Source organism: Ceratotherium simum, unplaced genomic scaffold (genome assembly GCF_057802395.1).
Source record: "Ceratotherium simum simum isolate JZ-2026a unplaced genomic scaffold, ASM5780239v1 HiC_scaffold_56, whole genome shotgun sequence".
Lineage (NCBI taxonomy): Eukaryota > Metazoa > Chordata > Mammalia > Perissodactyla > Rhinocerotidae > Ceratotherium > Ceratotherium simum.
The window spans coordinates 1-15,868 of NW_028261272.1; the positions used below are offsets into that span (position 1 = coordinate 1).

General features: G+C 39.7%; 1 long non-coding RNA gene across 3 annotated transcripts in view; it reads right to left on the bottom strand.

The window, feature by feature from the left end:
• Positions 1 to 7: 7 nt before the first annotated feature.
• LOC147911147 (uncharacterized) overlaps positions 8 to 15,868 on the bottom strand; it is a 32,161-nt gene continuing 16,300 nt past the window's right edge. For 2 of the 3 annotated variants that reach the window (XR_015551520.1, XR_015551519.1), the window contains one exon: positions 6,818 to 14,062. This is a non-coding gene — a long non-coding RNA (uncharacterized LOC147911147). Of the gene's footprint in view, positions 596 to 6,817; positions 14,063 to 15,868 lie in introns of those variants that run through there. The other variant, XR_015551522.1, reaches the window with a different exon arrangement.

Below are 15,868 nucleotides of genomic sequence, written 5' to 3' on the forward strand. Positions count from 1 at the left end.
CCCTGGAGATGTCTCACCTCTCACCGAGATGCACACAGGGCCTATTAGGTGAATCTCTTTTCACCAAAGCACTGTGCACCTTTCTTTCTGGTGATTTTTGGTTGCTGTCTGAAATGGGTGAGTTTGTGCATGGGCCCTTTAAGAGATGGTTTCTAATTTGTTTGTGAACCAGCTTTTCTGGGGCTACTCCCTAATGTTTTAGTAACAAGCAAAGTCAGTTATTCTGCCACTCATCTCGATTGTACTGGGTCCACAACATGCCCACAGCGGGGGTGCTCCCCGGCTCAGGGCTCTGCTCCTCCAGGGAGGGCTGCGTACCTTTGGGCGACTCCTGGGTGGCCGTGAGGCGCTGTGGCTTGTGAAGGTGGCATTTTTCCTCTCCAGAAGGGAGTTTCTTCCTCGTCTACCTCAGTTAGGATTGTCCGTTGTTGCAGGAGTTCCTCTTATTCAGTTTTTAGTTCTGTCTCAGCGGTAATTTTTCCACGAGTAGTTGTAAATTGGCCGTGTCTGTGGGAGGAGGTGAGTTCAGAGTCTGCCTGTGCTTCCATCTTGACTTCCTCCTCCTGATGGTGCTTGAGGGACTTCTCACGTGAGTCTTGGCATAGAAAAGTTTAAAGAGTAAAGCAGCATTGGTCAGATCAAAAGTGTTGAGTGAACATAATTCTGAAGGAATAATGATGGAGAAGTAAAAACAAGAAGCCATTTGAATTACATTGGAAGGTATTAGAGACATCAAAGGCCTGGGAAAAACACCTTGTTTAATGTAAGTTCTTTCTAAAGTCTAAGGCAAAAAGTAATATGAATTTACATGGTAATTATAAACCACTAAACAACAATTCACAAGACAAGTAAACAACTAAAATAGAAACCAGAATAAGATAAATAGAAGTTAAAGGAGAGATGGAGAGTGATGGTTGGGGTCAGAAAACATGGCTTAGTCATCCTTGAAGTCTCCTTCAGACTCTGATCATTCTTACTGCTCAGTAAACACTTTGAGCCCATCAGCCTGTGGAGGGGCAAAGTGAGAGGTGGTTGGAGGAGAGACAATGCAAGGATACCCTTGTGGAGGCACTGACATTGAAAATCAGTGACATTTTGCAAAGGTGTTTACCATAATATATTAAGGGTTATTCTGGAAAGTTAAGGATTTTCCTGGAATTTACATTTTCATTTTATGGAAACTCCAACTAGCCCAGAGAATGATTTAGACATTTCAGCTTTAGAAATAAAGAGAGGGGCCACCCCTGTGGTACAGTGGTTAAGTGCGCACGCTCCACTGCAGCAGCCCCGGGTTGACAGGTTTGGATCCTGGTGTGCACTGACATACCGTTTGTCAAACCATGCTGTGGTAGCATCCCATATAAAGTAGAGGAAGATGGGCACAGATGTTAATCCAAGGCCAATCTTCCTCAGCAAAAAGAGGAAGATTGGCATCAGAAGTTTGCTCAGGGCTGATCTTCCTCACACACAAATAAAATAATAAAAAAAAGTAAGCTGATGGTCCAGGAGTTTATATGAGCTGTTTTAAGGTCTTGAGGCTAGAGGCTTTGAAGGGTACCTGTACATTTCCTAGGTAGAGAAAAACCTAGGGGGAATTTCCTAGGCCAAGGGACCTTAGGGGAAGCTTGGAGTAAACTGAGTGGGTTGTCCTTTTAATTTGGCTTTAAAATTGGAAAGAATTATGTTTATAAGGTCTGAACAAAACTGCTTGATAAAGAAATGAGAGTCTGAACTTGTTCACCTATGAAGAAAAGGGACATGGCTCCTCCCGGTTGAAAAGGCGTTTTACAGGTGTCGGAAAATCCTCAGTAGGAGTGTCAGAGGTGAACCTCATGACGTATAGCGGTCCTATAAGGCGTTCCATTATCATTCACGTTAATTAATTATAGCTTCGTCCGGGGACTGGCACATGAGGGTTTGTCACCCGCACTCCGAACTCCCTCGGTGGTCCTAGACTTCCAGCAGGAGAAATCGAGACATGTAAGAGAGTGATTACGACATTCCTTTAGGGAATAACACTCAAAACAACACACTTGGGCCGGCCCCGTGGCTTAGCGGTTAAGTGCGTGGCTTCGCTGCCGGCGGCCCGGGTTCGGATCCCGGGTGCGCACCGAGGCACCACTCCTCCAGCCATGCTGAGGCCGCATCCCACATACAGCAACTAGAAGGATGTGCAGCTATGACAGACAACTATGTACTGGGGCTTTGGGGGAAAAATAAATAAATAAAATCTTTAAAAAAAAAAAAAAACACACTTGTGACCCACTACACAGTTCCTAGAAGTTGTTCAGACTTTATAAAAAAACAAACAAAAAACAGAACTAAAAATGGGAAACCATGCTTCAAAAGCCTGCTGGCTTCCAGATGGACAACCTCCGACGGGGACTCCCGCTGGTTTCACGTATACTGCATACGGAAACAATCCTTGAAAGTATTTAACTAAATGGGAAAGGTTAACTAAGGATGACTTAGGTCGTAAATGGCCAAAATTGGGAACGTTTGACTTCTGAAAACTACTGTATTTGCACACACAGGTTGAAAAAGCCTGCAATAAAACCAAAACAAAAGAAGGGGAAGCTTATTACGATTGGCATTTAGAGGCTTCAAAGAGTAATAATGATAAAATGACTTCTTTACTGGAGACTAACCATAAACTGACTGAGACCATTTCTGAATTAAAGAGAGAGAAGTCAGAAGCTGTCCACCCCCCTCACCTCCTCTACCTCCTCCACCGCCGCCGCTTTCAGCATCTCAGAGCTCATCTCCTCCTCCCTCAGCACCCGTGTATCCTTTCCTTTCTGAGCTTCCGTACCCTGACCTATCCACTTTAACTCATCCTCTCTCAACTCTTCCTCCCTCACCTCCTCCTCCTCCTTCACCTCCTCCTCCTCCCTCACCTCCTCCTCCTCCTTCACCTCCTCCTCCTCCTTAACCTTCCTCTCCTCCTCCACCCCTAGAGAAAACAAGGAGTAACTCTCAGGGAGCAGATACTGAAAGTCCTAAAGTTATAATGGCTCCCTTTAAGGAGAAACCTGTTACTGGGTGAGGTGAGCCTGCTCTTGTGTATACTCCTTGGACTAGAAGTGAATTTAAGAATTTGACGAAGGACTTCCCAGACCCTTTGCAAGATCCTTTAGGGTTTGCTCAAGAATTTGATTTTATTGTTAGAACATATGCACAGGATATTCAGATTTATATCAGCTTGTGCATTTGCTGGTGTCTGAGAACAAAGCAAATGAATGGATAAAAGAGGCAGATTGGAGAGACCCCCTGGAGGATTTCCATAGGCATGAGCCTCATGACCTTAAAGAGTGTAGGGATATCGCTCAAAACTTACACAAAGCCATTCCAGTAGTTTTTCCCAGGAAGATAGACTGGGCTAAAGTCCATCAATGTAAGCACAGACCCGAGGAATCTATCTTTGATTATTTTGAAAGGCCTGAGAAAACCTTCAAACAGCATTCTGGGATGGCTCCTGAATGTTTTGAGGATCATTAAAATGATTCAATTTTCAATTCAATTTCCTTAGAAGGATTAGATGAGGAATTAGCAATGTTAGTTAAGAGACATGAACTGGATTGGACTTTAATGCACACTAGTGCTCTTGTCACTATTACAAATAAACTATCTAAAACCTTCCAGAAAAAAAAAGGCCACTAAGTTTATGAGTATACAACTACAACAGCTTCGTGGCCCAACAAACGCCATCCTTGAGGGTATAATGCAAAGTGAAATAAGTCAGAGGGAGAAGGTCAAATACCGTATGATTTCCTTCATTAAGTAGTAGATAATAAAAACCATAAACAAACACATAGGGACAGAGATTGGATTGGTGGTTACCAGAGGGGAAGGGGGGAGGGAGGAGGGTGAAAGGGATGATTCGGTACATGTGTGTGGTGATGGGTTGTAATTAGTATTTTGGTGGTGAACATGATGTAATCTATGCAGAAATAGAAGTACAATGATGTACACCTGAAATTTTTACAATGTCATAAACCAATGTTACTGCAATAAACAAAAAATTAAAAAAAAAAATCTAACCAGAAACGAAATCACCGTTTCTGTTACTATTGCAAAAAGCCTGGTCGTTTCAAACAAGACTGCCATAAACTCAAATGGGATTTAGGGGGTGACAACAATAAACAGGAATAGGGCTGCTCAGAAGATTACGAGAGGGTATTTCCCCTCCTCCTCACAAATGCCATAGGGGAAATTGAGATAACTATTGGAGGGGAAACTTTAAGGTCCTTGTAGATGCCGGGGCTACCTTATCTGTCCTCAACCCTACCCTTATTCATTGCCCTCTCCCTCGGAGTAAACAGATAGTTCAAATGGTAGGGGTTTCGAATTTTCCAATGCAGGTTTTTAAATCAGAACCAGTAATTTTTCAATTAAGAACCATCACAGGAATAAATGTGTTTCTCTTGGTTAAATGTGCTCCAATTCATTTGATTGGACGAGATCTTCTAGAAGCATACAACCTCCTTTTCACAAAAGGGTGAAATGCTTATAGATTCAGAAAATCGGGATGCTGACCAGACTGTAATTGCTGAAAGGTTGATGATTGTGAAATCAATGACTCAAATAGAAGAGAAAACTGATGACCTGTTATTACAAGTGCCTAGAGAATTATGGTCATCATCTTCTTCAGATATTGGGAAAATTAAATCAACCACTCCTATTAAGGTGACTTTGACAACTCTAAGCCTCTATCTAATATTCGGCAATATCCACTTAGACCAGAGGCATTAAAGCCCTATCATTCAGGAATTTCTTGAAAAGAGACTTATAATTCCTTGTACTAGTCCCTGTAATACACCTATCTTACCTGTAAAAAAGCCGAATGGGAAAGGCTGGAGATTTGTTCAAGATCCGAGACCTATAAAGAACATCGTGATTCCCCAACATCCTGTGGTTCCTAACCCACACACTTTGCTCTCGGCCATTCCAAATAACAGCAGCTATTTCTCAGTCACTGATTTGGGCAGTGCCTTCTTCAGCATTCCCGTGTAAAAGAATAGTCAATATCTTTTTGCCTTCACGTGGGAAGATTGCCAGTATACCTGGACAGTGATGCCACAGGGCTATACTGAGACGCCCACTTATTTTTCCCAGATACTCAAGGCTGACTTAGTGAATATAGAATTCCCTAATGACTCCACTTTAATTCAATATGTGGATGTTTTCTCTTGCGTTCAAACACTAAGTTGGATTCTCAGAAGGACACAATTTATCTGTTGCAACAGCTAGCATCTAAGGGGCATAAATTGTCCAAGGACAAATTACATTTTTGCCTGCCTGTTGTAAAATATCTAGGACACTTGATATCTAAGGATGGACTGTTGATTGATTCTGAAATGATTAAAGGAATCCTGGTTTTTTCTCTCCCTAAGACAAAGAAACAGTTAAGAGGATTCCTAGGACTAACTGGGTACCTAACTTTTCACTTATTGCCCAGCCCTTATATACATTACTAAAGTCTGACCAGCCTGATTTAATTGTATGGACACCAGAAGGAGAGAAGACAGCAACTACCTTAAAGTCTGTTTTGGCCCAAGCACCAGCCTTAGGACATCCTAATTACAGCTTGCCATTTTTCCTCTTCATACATGAAGATAAAGGAAATCCCTTAGGTATCTTAAGTCAAAAACATGAAGGTCGACATCGACCTATAGGTTATTATAGTCAGCAGTTAGACTCAGTGGCAAAAGGGCTTCTGCCTTGTATGAGAGCCATTTCAGTAGCAGCGCTCTTATGCAAGACCAGTGAAGAAATGCTGATGGGGTCTCCTTTGACTATCTATGTTCCTCACTCAGTCAAATCTCTCCGAAAGTCTCATCACACTCAGCATTACTCTGTCAGCCGACTAGCCTCCTATGAAGTTCTGTTGCTCTCTGCTCCTAATATTACCTTAGCCCTGTGTAATAATCTTACCCCTGCAACTTTACTTCTAGCATCACAAGAAGAAGATGCCCACGACTACATTTATTAACTAATTACCTACTTACTCCTAGGAATGATTTGCAAGAAACTCCCATTGATAATGCTGATCTAATTTGGTTTACAGATGGATCTTACTCAAAGGATGAACAAGGACATTATCAGGCTGGATATGCAGTAACGTCCTCATAGACGTAATGGAGAGTTCTTATTTACCAGAAATAAAGTCAGCACAGCAAGCCGAGTTAATTGCTTTAATTTGAGCTTGTCAATCGGCCAGAGACCAGGTAGCAAATATCTCCACTGACAGCCGTTATGCTTTGGGAGTAGCACGTGACTTGGGAATGCTGTGGAAACAACGAGGACTTTTAACCTCTTCAGGTCAGCCTATGAAGAATAGGAAACAGGTTGCAGAATTATTAAATTCTATACAGCTACTGAGACAACTAGTGATTATTAAAATGCCAGGGCATTCCAAATCTGATACTTTAGAAGCTACAGTAAACTAGCTTGCTGATGCAGCTGCTAAACAAGCAGCCTTGAAGGCTCGCCCTACCCAGCCTCGAGAATGCCTGCTGCTTCCTAGTAACTCTGCTAACCCAGTAAAAGACTTCCTTCTACAGGCCCAAGAAGTGGCCACGGAAGAAGAAAAACACATATGGCAGTCAAAAGGGGGAATTTTTGACACCCCCTCACAGATGTGGTTTGGGCCCAATAGGAAACCCACAGTACCTGTTGGAACACAATTGCCAGTGCTCCAGCATACACACCAACTAACCCACTGGGCACTTGAAAAGATGATTTTATGGGCAAAACAATATTTTAGGAAACTCTTTCCCACAGTGGCCCATAAAGCTTATACTCCTTGTGCTATATGCCCAAAGTATAATCCAGGGAAACCACTTCATGGGTCACAAGGCCACTTTCCCCTTCCTAAGGGACCCTTTGAGGTATGGTAAGTGGACTTTGTCCAAATGCCACCATCTCAAGGATATAAATACATCTTGGTAATTATCTGTATGTTCTCACATTGACTTAAGGCCTTTCCTTGCAGAAGAGCAACGGCTCTAACAGTAGGAAAATTACTATTAGAATAATTCCTGTTTGGGGAATTCCTACCGAGTTACATAGTGACCAGGGAACTCATTTCACTGGACAAATAATTAAATCTATTTGTAATATTTGACCAATAATGCAGCATTTTCACTGCACTTACCATCCCCAATCCTCAGGATTGATGGAAAGAACTAATGGCACCATCAAAATTCAATTGGCAAAACTTTCAGAAACATTTAGTCTCTCATGGCCAAATGCTCTTCTGCTAGTGCTCCTCAATCTTAGATCTACGCTCTTTGGTAAACATCGACTGTCTCCTTTTGAAATAATAACTGGACGACCTATGCAATTAGACGAAGTAATGTATGAACCAACTTTACTTAAAGGAGATATTTTACATTATTGTCAAGGTCTCATTGTGGCTCCTAAAAGAAATGAGAAATTGGTAGCTAATTCATTTCACACTAAGCTCCCGGGAGAATAAGACCTTAAGGATCATGGAGTACAACCTGGAGATTTTGTGTATTGGAAAAGACATCTGATAAATGACTCTTTGCAGCCCCGATGGAAAGGACCATATCAGGTGCTTTTAACCAAGCCACGTGCTGCAAAATTTAAAGGTGTAGACTCATGGCCTCACATTTCTCATTTATAAAAGGCTTCTCCACCTGAATGGACTTCAACTGTAGTCTCTGACACCTGACTTCGACTGACCAAGATGAATATTTCCAAACCAGGATGAGAAGAAGACAACATCTGTTGTAGACAGCTGTCCCAAGACTCCGGACCAGGCCTGTATTCCTAACTTTATATATCCTCATGTAAATCCTCGTAAAGTTTAAGCTTTATGTAATTGCTAAAATAATCAATATCTATATTGCCTTACCGTTTTCCTACACCAATACTTTACCCTTCAACTTTATAAGATAGATTAGAACATAATTACAAAACCTTTTGTTAATTACCAAAAAAAAATGCCATGTAAAGTTTTCCTAATGCTATGTTTGTTTTTTCAAACTACATCTGAATGGACCTCTGATGGCAATATTTTTCTGCAATGGGCTCATTCCTTTGCTATATACAAAAATCAGTCCACTTGTTGGATATGCGGCCAACTTCCACTTTCTAACACCTCTGGGTTGCCTTGGTGGGTCTCTCCCTTTCAAGGCACGGATTGGAAAGCTCTAAAGCAATTTATTGTGATAGAAAGAGCTAGTTCTAATGTTTGCACTTCGTCTGATATTAGTAATTATGATCCTGAAACGGATATGGTATGGGCCAATGGTATGGGCCAATAGCCCATACCATTAATAATACAGGTTATGGTTATTCTTTTTCTGTTACTTAAACCACCCAGTTATCCCAACAAATTGCAGATAAACAAAAGAAACCAGACATTGCAGTAAAAACTATGGAAGGTTTCACACAAATTTGGGATGGATATGTTTGGCTTACTTCTAGCCTTGGAACTTTAAACATACCAGCACCTTTATGTTGGGAGCAGAGAAATCATTCCAAACAAAATCTACCAAATTACACTTGAAAGATAGGCTGGATACCCCCCTGAGTCATGTCAGAATACTATTAAACTTAAAAAAAGTGATTGGTTTGGAACAGACTGGTCTCGAAGACCAAGCGTGTATTGGACGGCTCCTAATGGAACTCAGTGGTTATGTGGAACAAACCTCTGGCCTTGGCTGCCACCAGGATGGTTAGGGCGCTGCACTCTGGGCTTCTTTTGGATACAGGAAAAGATTCGCCCAGATCTAATATCTGTTGCCAATCTGTCTCTCCTTAAGGACAGAGGGGCTCGTTCAGTATTCCACTAGTATGACCACCTAGCAGCTATATTTGCTTCTTCCTTGGGGCTAGAAGATGTCATATCTCATAGACAGGCTCTGACAAGATTTACTATACAAGCCCTTAACGATAGTCAGGTAACAAGAGTTTTATTAAATACTGAAATGTCTTTAATGAGAATAGTTGTCCTTCAAAATAGAATGGCCTTAGATAGTCTTACAGCATCCCAAGTTGGTACATGTGCGATCATTCAAACCGAATGCTGTGTTTTTATACCTGACCAGTCTTCCAATGTGTCATATCTACTAAAGCACATGAAAAAAACAAGTGAATGCCCTAAGCGATCCTACACCCAGCCTTGATTTGTTTGGTCGGCTCTGTTGGGAGAATCTCCCTCTGCCCTTTTCCTTAAGGTTCTTATGGCTGGCCAAATAATTAATCAGACAGGTTAGCAGGAGAAAATAATACCAAGTTTAATAACATGTACGCATGGGAGAAACTCAGAAATGAGCAACTCGTCCTTCTGTCTAAGCTGTCCGCTTAAGTATTGCAGCTAAAGTTGAGGAAGGTGTCAGGGATGGGTAGTGGTCTGGGACCTCAGAGGGCAAGAAGACAACTCACATGGAGATAGAAATGCAAATGTTTGCCTGACAACTCTTCTCAGGGTCATCTATAGATAATGTGATCATGGAGAGATAGAGTTTTTGATAAAAGAGGCTTGGTGCCTTTCCTATTGTAACCTCTATCCTACATTATCTTTACAGCCATCATGATAATAACTCCTTCTTGAAACAGATCTTTTGTTTTAAATTCTTTAGGCAGTTTGGGAGGGGAAACTCAAATATTCTTCCTGAGTTCTCTGAGTCCTTATTGTCTTCAGCTCGAAATAATCCGCATACCAGAGTGGTGCCTACTGGGGTAGCTTGCACTGAGCACCATGAGCTCCTTTCTGGTATTGGTTCCCTTTTTCGATTTGGATTGCAAGTCCTATTTCTATTACATCTTGGAATTCTTGTACTAATCATAATATTCAAACTGATTGTTGTTTTCTTTACTCAGTGCTGTAAGACTGTCATGCAAAATAGAGTAATGATGGCTCGGCGACTTGAGATGGCCGATCAATCTTATAACCTTGGACAAATTTCCTTTTCTGATAAGGACTATGCCTAAAATCTCATTGTAAACTAATCTTTTAAAAAAATGTTAAATTATTATCATTGGTACCGTACTTGTTCTATAATTGTGCACAATGTACATAAGGGGCTATAGTATTTTTAAAAAGGCGCATATGCAATGTTTGTGCAACAACCTAAAATTATCCAAAACCCATGAAATGCTTTCTCTATTTTTATATATATATATATCTCTTTTCTTGTCCACAATATCCATCTAATTCCCCACAACGTGGACAACTAGACAAATAGATGAGATAAAGAAAAAGCCTGGCACCCAGGGACATGATAAACCCAGGGAAGATGGCAAGCACCCTGGCGCCAAGGGACAATATTTTGATCATCAATGTTTTCTATCAAAAGATTATAGATCAAAAGGGGGAAAACGATAAATAAATGGCAAGCAATAGGATATATTGGAGCATATGAGGAAGCCATTTGGTGTAAAACTAATTGGGCCTGACCTTGTTTTTTTTCCCCAAAAGGGGCCTGTAGCTTCTGTTCATCCATTGTATATCTGCTTTAAGCAATTAACGTGTCCCAAAGAAAAAAGCAATGCCCTTAAGATGTAAATGCAGCTTCACCACATTGACATTTCCTTAAGGATAAACATTTCTCCCTAGGCTAGGATTTGATTGCTGTGCTCATCCTGTGACAACCCAACTTGAGACAACAGCCACGTCCATGGAGACAGCATATCTGATACCCACAGTGTTCATCAATCCAGGTGCCAACAGGTCAATGTCGTGGCTATTGTAAAAGAGACATTGCAATCACATGTGGTACATGCTCTTTGATGGTATATAACCACTCTGTACACCCCACTTATTTGGAGTGCTCCGTTTCTTTGTGAAAAGATTCTCCCGGGCTATATGGTCATCAAAGGTTGACTCATAATAAACTCACCCCAATTAGGTTTTATAGATTTTTTATGCATTATTTGTGTTGACATTCTATTTGTCCCTCCAGTATCTAAACACAGTACCTGATACCTTGGGGGCACTCAGAAAATGTTTCATGAGTGAATAAGTATGTGGGAGACCACACTGGCTGGAGAAGAAGGGGTTTTTTGGGGAGTGGTAGAAAATTCGCTCACGTTCCTACCATAGTGGTTGAGGCTGTGAGCTTTGGACCAGTTTGTCTGGGCACCAATCCCAGTTATCCCACTTTTAACTGGGGAACCTGTGCAAAGTATTTACTCTCTGAGCCTTAGTTTCCTCATCTATAAAATGGGGCTACTGAGAACTCCTGTCTCATAGGGTTTTAGTGAGATATAAATGCATTAACTTATGTTAAGTATTTAGAAGAGCTCCTGGCACATAGTAGGCATTAACATGTTAGCTGTGGGGTTATCATTATTGCTCTTATATCTGAACGATACTCTGGTTTTGAAAACATGTTTTCATAATATAGTTGATCCTCATTATTTGTGGATTCTGTGTCTGCACAATTGCCTACTAGCTAAAATGTACTGGTAGCCCCCAAATCAACACTCACAGGGCTTTCATGTCCATTTGCAGATAAGCGCAAAGTGGTGAAATATTTGATTCACTCGAAGTGCACGTTCCCAGTTGAGGGGTACAAGGTGATGCTCTGCCCTGTTGTTTCAGCCCATACTGTAAACAAGTGTCCTTCTTGCAGTCCATCTAGTGCCTCATTTGTTATCTTTTTGTGCCTGTGTTGGTGACTTGGCTGTTTAATATGTCCCCCGTGTGTAGTGCTGCAATGCTCCCTGGTGTTCCTCAGGGCAAGAGGCTGTGACGTGCCTTTATGGAGAAAGTATGTGTGTTCGACAAGCTTCTTTGAGACACGAGGTACAGTGCTGTTAGTCTAAGTTCAATGTTAATATATCAACTATATATTAAATAAGGTGACTTTAAAGAGAAAGACACAGAGAACAAGGTTATGTATTGATCAGTTGAAGAAAATGTGACTAAGGCTTGCAGGAACCTAACACTGCATTTCCCGTAGGAGCAGTGGGTCATATTCACCGATTCAGTGTTCCCAGTGACTTTATAGAATGTCACACTGTGCATAACGAGAACTGACTGTATCTTATGTAATCCTCACATACTCCTTTATAGCAGGCAGAGTAGGGAACAGGGTGTCTGCATTTTGCTATTAAAGTAAGGCTATTAAAGACCTTATGAGCCAAGTAGAGAATTTAAAATGTCTTGTGCTCAGCATAAGAGACATGAGTTTTTGAGCAAGGAAGATCTATGATGAACTGATGTTTAAGAAACAGTTACCTGGCAAGGGAGTGTAGTATTGAGAGGAAGAGGGAGAACTGAGCCGGAAGAGAGGAACAGCTGTTAAACTCTCCAAGTATTCCCATTGCTAGGTGAGGAGATTCGGAGCTAAGGTTTTGATGTGATAAAGGAAAAATGGCAGCCAAAGGATGAAATAATTGATTTGGTAACCATATATAGGGTCTAAATTAGGCTGTGGTTCTCAAAGTGGGGTCCCTGGACCAGCAGCATCAGCATCACCTGGGAACTGGGTAGAAATGCAAATTCTCAGGTGCTGCTGCAGACCTGCTGAACTGGAAACTCTGAGGTGGGGCCCAACAATCTGGGTTTCAACAAGGCCTCCAGGTGCTTCTGGAGCCCATCAAATTTAAGAGCCAATGAATTAGAAAAATGATTCCAACACGTCACCATGCCCAGGTAAGCCACAAGGCAGGGAGGTGGTATTTGTTTGGAGGATAAGATGCATTTTAAATTTTAGGAAAAAGTAGTTCTGCATCTGTTTCAGTGTTAGGATTCCAGAGATGCCATTTTAGCTCTCTGCATGTGAAGCTCTTTTTTCCACAATATGTTCTCCTTTAGAGAGCCCTTGCTAAGTTATTTACCACTTCCCACATGTTCTGAGAATCCCTTCTTTCTTGAAATCCCCTTTCAGACTTGAAAAGGTACTTTATTTTTGTGCACAATCTCCTCTATTTAAAATCTGGATTTCTCTTCCTATAGGATCTTGTATGGCACATGCAGCCTTACTGTAAATTTGGAATACCATTGGTTTCTTCCAAAAGCTTAGAATGTTTTAGAATTTAGATCCTGATGAATAGAGAGTTTATATGCTTCTGTGTAGGATTCATATTTTTCATATGACTAGAGGTATCCCAACTTGCCAGTAATGTGGCCTTAGATTTAGCAGAACTTGAAAATCTGAATATAGTAGAAAATGAACTACATCTCTCATATTAACATTTACAAAATAAATGATCACAATGTTAACTTACCAATAAGCACTTTCTATATTCTAGTCTCTGAAAGTATCTTGCTTACATAATAAACATGATAAAGTTTCAAAGAGGAGCCAATTAACTTTTGAGCAAAAGCTTGACTTGAGTGTATCTTGGCTTCCTTTTTGACAGTTGTAGCCTTAATGTTACAGTAATGTTTTCTTTTTTTGGGTATCAGATAATCTTGTATTTGGTGAACATTTTAATTTTTAATGGCCACTTGTATTTTGTGATATGCACGTGTTCAAACAATCTATAAGAACTAACCATTACCACCCACATATAAGATTATATTGGAATAGAGGAATTATGGCTGACATTGTATACAATGGTTCAGCCAAAGCAGATGTCAGACTCTACCACTTACAATGATTTAAGGTTTTGAAGCAGTATTTTTAAATACAAATAATCTCAAAATTGGTAATATATAAAATATATTACTTACAGTGTTAATTAAATTTGTTATTTTTCCTCCATTTATAAAGATACACCAATTATATAGATTCTGTACAAAATTGCAAAGATCACTTTTTCCTTTTCAAAATTTATTTGTTTCAACTTTCAGTGGTGAGAACCTTACAGTTGGGTATACTGCTGCAGAATAACTGGACATGCTGAGAGTTTTTTGAAAAGTGTAGAAGTCTAAAGATAATGAAAAGTACATTTTTCAAATGTCAAGTCCCTTGAGGATCTGATAGGCCTTTGTCTAGTGGTACCCTGAAGAGATGGAAGATTGAACACCAGCACAGGACACAAGGGAACAGGCTGCCAACTTGAGGGATTCCCATGGACCACAGAGTGCCTGGCAGACTCTTGCAGATTAAATCTTGGCTTTGTCCATAGGTGGGCTCTGAGAGGAAGATTTTGCTTAAATGACCAGAGAATACACAACCATTTTTCTTGATAATAATACTTATCATGTAAATTTCTTTATAAACTTCTGAATAAAATAAAAAAATATAACTCTCATAGAAATCAACTCTTACTGACAAACCCCACAGCCTTCTCTAGAGAGCTCAACAGAAAATGTCCCAGCTGACTGTGAACTGCTCTTCTCTGAAAGCCAGCCAGCACTTCACTGATAGCCCTGGATAAGGAAGACCAGGTACAATTCTTTGAAGATGTTTAGCTGAATTCAGAACCAAAAATCCTACCTCCAGTTGGCTCCTCTGTGAGAATGGATGGTCGGCCATATTTCACAGGTTGGGCTCTTGAGGTTTCAGATGAGCTTAATTGCTCTTTTCCCCAGAGATGGAAAATCTCGACTCTGACATCGATTCAGGGCTGAGATTTTGCAGGTAAAGATAGGGTCATAGAGGGGAATAACGATTTCAGCAAATTGGTTTTTTGTTCTCTACAGTGGAAATAATTTAAGAAGCAGATAGTCTCTCACTCAAACTTCTCTTCCCTGTTCTCTATCTGTCATATCATTGTAAAAATCCTCTCTATAAAAATTTCAGTTTTTTTCCTTTGTAGTGTGTTTATTATCATCTTTACGAATTCTTTGACTTCACCACCTTCTTGACACTACAACGGTAGCCATTGAGATATTATTATAGATTCAGTTTTGGAATTTCATCCCCTTATCTCTATTTCCTCTGCCATATCTTACTTTTAGTTCTTATTGTATCTTATGCTTGAAAACATTTGAAGCTTACAGAGTATATGAGTTCCTTATTTTCTCAACTTCTTATTATCTAAGTGCCCTCAACTATCATTTCTTTAAAAAAGAAATAAAATACATAACAGGACAATACACCATAATAAATTGACCATTTATAAAATTAAGTTCAACCTGAAATCCCTCCCCACTTAACAGAGACCATCTTTTATAATTCACCATGGTTTAGTTTGGGCAGGGTCAGTTTATCAATGATTTTTGGATGTTTTAAACCACATGAGATAAATAGAGTGTAAGGTAAAATTGTTAATCTTGCAGAAGTTGTAGAATTCCCTGATGGTTAAGGAAGTTGGTGATGGAGAACCTAAATCATATGAAAAGTAGTTGATTAATTAGCACCTGACAGAGTTTGTTAATTTGGTAAAGACATATATGTTGAAAAGATAACTTTGCATATCAGAGTTTTGTCAGAGGCCACTGAGAAAATTCATAATATTCTCAAATACTACAAAAAATTACCATTTTTTTCATAAAAGATGTCACACATGACGGCATCATATAATTATGTCAGAAAATTTACAATGAAGAAAATTAACACGAGTCATTTTAATTCTAACAATTTGTTCATGCTTACTAGTAGGTTAAAAAAACTTTTTAGAAATAAAGTGATAAGTGACGTACTTGCTTCATTTTTAATTTTTTTAGTAAAAAAACTTTTTCACATTTTTAAAAAATATTTATTTGTATTTATTTTATGCTGAATTTATTCCTGGGCCCAAAGACTTTTTTTCAATTAACTAACACCAATTCTTTTCAAACTCTCTCAAAAGTTGAAGAGGAGAGAATACTTCTAAAGTCATCCTATGTGGTTAGCACTACCCTGATATCAAAGCCAAAGACACTAAGAGAAAAGAAAACTGCAGGTCAATATCTTTGATAAATATTGATACAAAAATCCTCAATAATAAATAATAATAATAAATATTATAAATAGTATCATTATAAATAGTATCATTATAAATAATAAATACTAAC